This window comes from Martes martes (assembly GCF_963455335.1).
Source record: "Martes martes genome assembly, chromosome: 14".
NCBI lineage: Eukaryota > Metazoa > Chordata > Mammalia > Carnivora > Mustelidae > Martes > Martes martes.
In genome coordinates, this window is record NC_137902.1 from 30,087,863 (window position 1) to 30,094,767 (window position 6,905).

Consider the following 6,905-nt stretch of genomic DNA (forward strand, 5'->3'; position numbering starts at 1 on the left):
ATTGTTTCTTTCTTCTGGCAGCTCTACAATTGAGAGATATTATTCAAGAATTAGACATTATCTGGGGGGAACTCTGGAGGATATAAGAAGGCTCTAAAGACCAGAGAGGGTCAACAGTTATGGCCAATATCAATGAACAAAGGCTCCCCCTGGTAACTACACACTGGTCAGCTAGACTCTGCTTTTGGGAGTCTAACTCTGAATTTTGTATCATAAAGTTCTCCCAGTTCCTTCTTTCTCTTCTCCAGCATTCTGAGTCTTCATTCTTCGCCTCAAATCCTAGCGTCACTGGTAAGTGAAAGAGACTGAAGGAGAAAATAAAATAGTAAAAGAGGATAACTAATAACTTGACATTTTCCTAAAGATTAGTCTTTACATCTCTAAGCGAGGGTGTGTATGGCCCACATGATTGACTCATAAACCTCACTGTGGCCCTTGGTGAAACACTTGTGGGAAATGCTGGGTGGAAGAAGTTGGGAAAAAGGAGTGGGGGGGCGCCTGGGTGGCTCAGTTGGGTAAGCGGCTGCCTTTGGCTAGGTCATGATCCTAGAGTTTTGGGATCGAGTCCCGCATCAGGCTCCCAGCTCCATGGGGAGTCCACCTCTCTCTCTGACCTTCTCCCCTCTCTCTTTCACCCTCTCTCTCAAATAAATAAATAAAATCTTTAAAAAAAGAAAAGAAAGAAAGAAAAACAAAAAAGTGTGGGAAGAGAAGAGACTGTCTAAGCACATCCACCTCCACCAGATGGCTCCCTCACCCACTCTTACTCAAACCTTGGGCGAGTCGCCTTTCAACTTGGAGTTTCTGTCTGTGGTCTCTCCTGCCACCATTTCCACCACATACCAGATTTCGTCATGCTTCAAGCTGTATTCATTATATCTTTCTGTGTAACAAATTATTTTAAAACTTACTGGATTAAAACAATAATAAATTTATATTTTCTCACATTGAGTTTTGGCTTTTGGGTGGTTTGGTCAGGAAATGGAGAGCGGCTTCGTGGGCAGCTTTGGCTCCAACTTTCATGAGATCGCAGTCAGCTGTTGGCCACAGCTGCCATCATCTGAAAGTTTAATGGGGCTGGAGGATTGGCTTCCACAGTGGCTTCTTTACTCAGCAAATCTGATGCTGGCATTCTTGTGCTATTAGGCTGGGAGGAAGTTTCAGTTTCTCTTCACCTGGCACTCTTCAGAAGGCATCTTGAGTGCCCTCTTGACATGGTGGCTGACTTCCTCCAGAGCAAGAAATCCAAGAGGGAACCACAAGATCTTCTATGAGACATCCTCAGAAGTCACACACCATCATTTGCACAATATCCTACCGGTTTTACAGGTCAGAACTATCTAATGTCCCAAAGTATAGTGGGAGGCTTATACAAGAGCGTGTCTACCAGGGGGTAGTCACTGGGGCCAATTTGGAGGCCAGCTTGAAGGCTAGCTACTAGGTGCTGCTCTGCAGGCTTGGAATACCCTTCCTCCTCCACCTGACCTCCTCCCACACACCTTTCAACACCCAGCTTGAATGTCAAGTCTTTTGTGAAGCTTTCCCCAAATAATTCGTTTCCTCCCTTGTGTTTACACAAAACTCTGATCCTATTAAGCACCTGTTACTTTTGTTTGTTTGTTTGACAGAGAGAGATTTATCACAAGTAGGCAGAGGGAAAAGGGGAAGCAGGCTCCCTGCTGAGCAGAGAGCCCAATTGGGGGAGGGGGGGGCGGTGCTGGATTGCAGGACCTGAGATCATGACCTGAGCCCAAGGCAGAGGCTTAACCCACTGAGCCACCCAGGCACCCCTAAGCACCTTTACTTTGCATTTCAACATATCTCTAGAATCTCCTTTTGTTCCTGAGAGCAGGGAGACTATAATTTAACAATCTTGGCAGCCCCAGTTTCTGCCAAGTATAGGGCTTTGGCATAGTAAATATTCAATGAATGCTTCTTTTAAAATAAATAAATAAAACAGAAAATAGCAAGAGTTGGTGAGGATGTGGAGGAACTGGACCCCTTGTGCACCGTTGTTGGGAATGTAAATAGTGCGTCCTTTAAGGGAAACAGTATGTCATGTCCTCAAAAAATTATATACATGACTATTTTATGATCCAGCAATGCCACTTCTGGGTATATACCCAAAAGAACTGAAAGCAGGGTCTTTTTTTTTTTTTTTTTTTTTTTAAGATTTTATTTATCTGTCAGAGAGAGAGAGAACAAGGAGGGGAATCAGGAGGCAGAGGGAGAAGCAGGCTCCCTTCTGAACAAATAGCCTGATGTGGGACTCAATTCCAGGACCCTGGGATCATGACCTGAGCCAAAGACAGATGCTTAGCCAACTGAGCCACTAAAGGCATCCCTGAAAGCAGGGTCTTGAAGAGTTATTTATGCATCCATGTTTATAGCAGAGTTACTCACAATAGCCATAAATGTGGAAGCAACCCACATTTCCATTAATCAATGAATGGACAAATAAAATGTGGTATATACATACAATAAACTATCCAGCCTTAAAAAGTAGGAAACTTCTGACATGTGCTACAATATGAATAACCCTAAGGACATGAATGCTGCGTGAAATAAGCCAGTCACAAAATGACAAGTACTGTACCATTCCACTTTAATGAGGTACCTAGAGTAGTCAAATTTGTAGAGACGGAAAGTGGAACAGCTGACGCCAGGGGCTGGAGGCAGAGAAGAGTGGGGGGTTATTGTTTAATGGAAACAGACTGTCAATTTTGCAAAATGAGGAGAGATAGTTGTGCAACAATGTGAACATACTTTAATACCACTGAACTGTACACTTAAAAAATGGTCAAGATGGTAAACTTGGTGTTATGTGTATTTTGCCACAATTAGAAATTTTTTAATGAAAGAATGATGGATGAACAAAGTGTAATATATCCATTCAGGGAAATATTAATCAGCCCTAAAAAGGAATGAAGTGTTCACACATGCTACTGCACCAATGAAATTGAAAACAGTGTATCACATGAAAGAAACCAAAAAGGCCACATGCTGTATGAAATGTCCAAAATAGACAAACCTGTAGAAACAGGAAGTAGATCAGTGTTTGCCAAGTACCGGGGGCCAGGGGGCGGTGCAGGGGAAGGGCAGGAATTGGGAGCGACTTTTAGCAAGTACAGGGTTTCTTTTTGGAATGATGGGAATATTCTGGAATTGGATAGTGGTGATGGTTGCACAACTTTGTGAATATACTAAAACCACTGATTTGTACACTTTAAAACTGAGACTTTTTGTTACATTGTGTGAAATTTTAAGTGACGTGAATTACGTTTCCGTTAAAAAGTGAATGAGTAGGGGCGCCTGGATGGCTCTGGCGTTTAGCCTCTGCCTTCAACTCAGGTCATGGTCCCAGGGTCCTGGGCTCTAGCCCAGAGGGGAGTCTGCTTCTCCTTCTCCCATGCCCCCTGCTTGTGTTCCCTCTCTTGCTGTCTCTCAGTCTGCCAAATAAATAAATGAAAAAATTCTTTAAAAAGTGAATGAGGGGCACCTGGCTGGCTCAGTGGGTTAAAGCCTCTGCTTTTGGCTCGGGTCGTGGTCTGGGGTCCTGGGATTGAGACGGCTTCCCCCTCTCTCTCTGCCTGCCTCTCTGCCTACTTGTGATCTCTCTCTGTCAAATAAATAGATAAAATCTTTTTTTTTAAAGTGAATGAATAAATAAATATTTGACTGGTATGTATTTTTAGACTGTCTTTAATATTTGCATTTTCTCTAGTGTTTACCCTTAATATTTGAGCATAGTTTTTGATTAATAGCTCACCACCATTGCTCTGAAAAGAGTTCAATAAATACATTTTTATGTTCTTGTACCTGGGAAAGAAGTGCTCTTGAGTAATGAGATTCCCAGCTGTGAGGCAGTGAGTTGCCAGACAAACACAGCAAGGAAATGGATGTCTGCAGTTACATTCTGACTCAATAGCTCTTGGCAGCCATGAAAACAACCATTCATCAAACACAGGCACCAAAAAAACCTCACAGAGCAAAGCAGTGAAAATCTCAGCAATAAAACCTTGTGGCCTCCTGTGAAAGAGACAGTTAACTATCCACCAAAATGTCTCGTCCGCCCCTTCATGGTATAGAGTTGCAGCTGGGCAGCAAATGCCCAGCCAGGAACTACATTCCCAGCCCCTTGCATATGGAGTGGGTCATGTGACTCACCAAAGGAAACAAGTGGAAGCGATGAGTATCACTTCCAGACCAAGGCATTTAAAAATCCAAAACCGGGGCGCCTGGGTGGCTCAGTGGGTTAAAGCCTCTGCCTTCGGCTCAGGTCATGATTCCAGGGTCCTGGGATGGAGCCCCACATCAGGCTCTCTGCCCGGCGGGGAACCTGCTTCCTCCTCTCTCTCTGCCTGCCTCTCTGCCTCTGTCTGTCAAATTAAAAAAAAAAAAAAAAAAAGTAAAAATCCAAAACCTCCCCCTTCCTCTCTTCTCCCCAGTGCCAGCTCAATGCAGAGGGAATGGCCAGGCCACAGGGTGGACGGAGCCCTAGTCCCTGAATCATCATAGTGGAAAGGCGTCCACTGACCTGGGATAGCCATAATGGACAGTTATATAAAGAAGAAATAGATTTGTATGTGAATAACAAAGAGATTTTTATTAAATTAGGCTACCAAATTGTTGGAGAGCATTTGTTATAGCAGCTATAAACATCAATATTTGTTTATTTCACTGAATGACTAATTATTATGTGGCTTTCAGGGGAATACAGAAAGGAATAGCCCAGAATTCTTTCCTCAAGATGTTCTAATTCTAGGAGCACTTGGCTGGGTCAGTAAGTAGAACATGTGACTCTTGATCTGGAGTTATGAGTTTGAACGCCTGATTGGATGTAGACATTACTTTAAAAATAAATTAAAAAAAAAAAAAACACCTCATCCTAAATTGGAGAATTCGATGGGAGACTACTAGAATAAATATGCCACCAGTGGACTGTTGGAGGTGACCCACCAAAAAAAATCTTAATAGACCAATTACCATTAAAAAAATTGGAAGAATTTGCAAACTTCCTCAATGGCGTCAAGCCCAGATTCTTTTGTAGCCAATTTTTATCAAACCCATCAATAAAATGATTTGTTACATTATTCCAAACAAAACAAGATGGCAAACTTCCCAAATTATTCTATGAGTCCAGAATTACCATCACTGATACAAGTGCCAGGGAATAGCACGCGCCAAACACACTCACACACCCCCCAAATATCATCTGGAATATAGCCAATTTAAAAATACTAAGAATACAACTGAATCCTTCTACTGCTAGCTATTTATGCAAGAGGAATGAAAGCATATGTCCACACAAAGATTTGTACCTAAATGTTCACAACAGCTTAATTTGCAATAACCAAAAACTTATAGCAATACAAATGCCTGTCAACAGGTGAATGGATAAATGAATTATAATAGGACAATACATGTGATAGTAATGAACAAACTATTATTACCACAGTAGCATGAATGAACCTCAAAATCATTAAATAAAAGAAGCCAAATACCTCCCCTTACCCCAGAAAAAAAAAAGTACATATCATACATACATAGTATAATTATAAACTAATCTCTAGTCACAGAAAGCAGATCAATGGTTGCTTAGCGGTGGGAGAGATAAAAAGGAATTACCAAGGGGCACAAGGGAGGTTTGGGGCTAGTATGGATATGTCTATTGTCTTAATTGTGGTGACAGTTTCATGAGTGTATACATATGGTCAAAACTTGCCAAAGTGTACATTTAACCTATATGCAGTTTAATGTACATTAAGTATATCTAATAAATCTGTTTCAAAAAAGTAATATCTAGAGGCGCCTGGGTATCTCAGTCGGTTAAGCATCTGACTCTTGATTTCAACCCAGGTCATGATCTTAGGGTCGTGAGATGGAGCCCCACACTGGGCTCCACACTGGGCAATGAGCCTGCTTAAGATTCTCTCTCTGCCCTTCTCCCCTGCCTCTCTCTCTCTCACTCTCTCTAAAAACAAACAAACAAACAAACAATACACCGAGGTAAACACTTTCCCCTTCTGAGCATCATCTACAAAATGCAGGTATTATCAGAACTGTTTGCCAGTTCATATAAGGATGGGATGAAATAGACGTAAAAAAATTTCGCAAATTGTGAATACAAGAATACAGGGACATTGAGTAATCTTTATTACTGTTAATGCCATTATCGACAATAATCTTATTGTCATCACCATCATGATCACTGCAAAAAGCCTCCATCCACCTTCTGGCACCTATGTTAAGATCACTGAGGTTAAAAAAAAATCACGGAGGTAATTCTTTTTTTTTTTAAAGATTTTATTTATTTATTTGAGAGAGAGAGAGAGCATGAAAGGAGAGAGGTCAGCGGGAGAAGCAGACTCCCCGCTGAGCAGGAAGCCCAATGCGGGACTTGATCCTGGGACTCCAGGATCATGACCTGAGCCAAAGGCAGTTACTCAATCAACTGAGCCACCCACACATCCCGGTAATTCATTTTTTGATAAGATTTTTATTTTTAAGTGATCTCTACACCCAACATGGAGCTTGAACTCACAACCCCAAGATCAAGAGTCACATGCTCTACCAACTGAGCCAGCCAGGCACCCTGGTAGTTCATCATTTTAACTTAAAAAACAAACCCTGCAAGTTCACTAGTTCCTAGGGATGGCTGGGAGAACAAGATGACAAGCTGATAAATACAACAGAGTTTACAGTTTACCAGGGAAGTGAGGAAAGACTTGTGAAATGCCCAGATACAAAACAGTGAGGGAAGCCAAGCACTTAGAAACACCACCCAACCCACCCACCCCCGCCCTGGTGCCCGGACAAATTTTGATTTGAGTGCAGTCGTGGAGGAGCCTGCAAACACATAATGAGGGGAGTCTGTGAACATCTCACTCCCGACACCCGAGAAT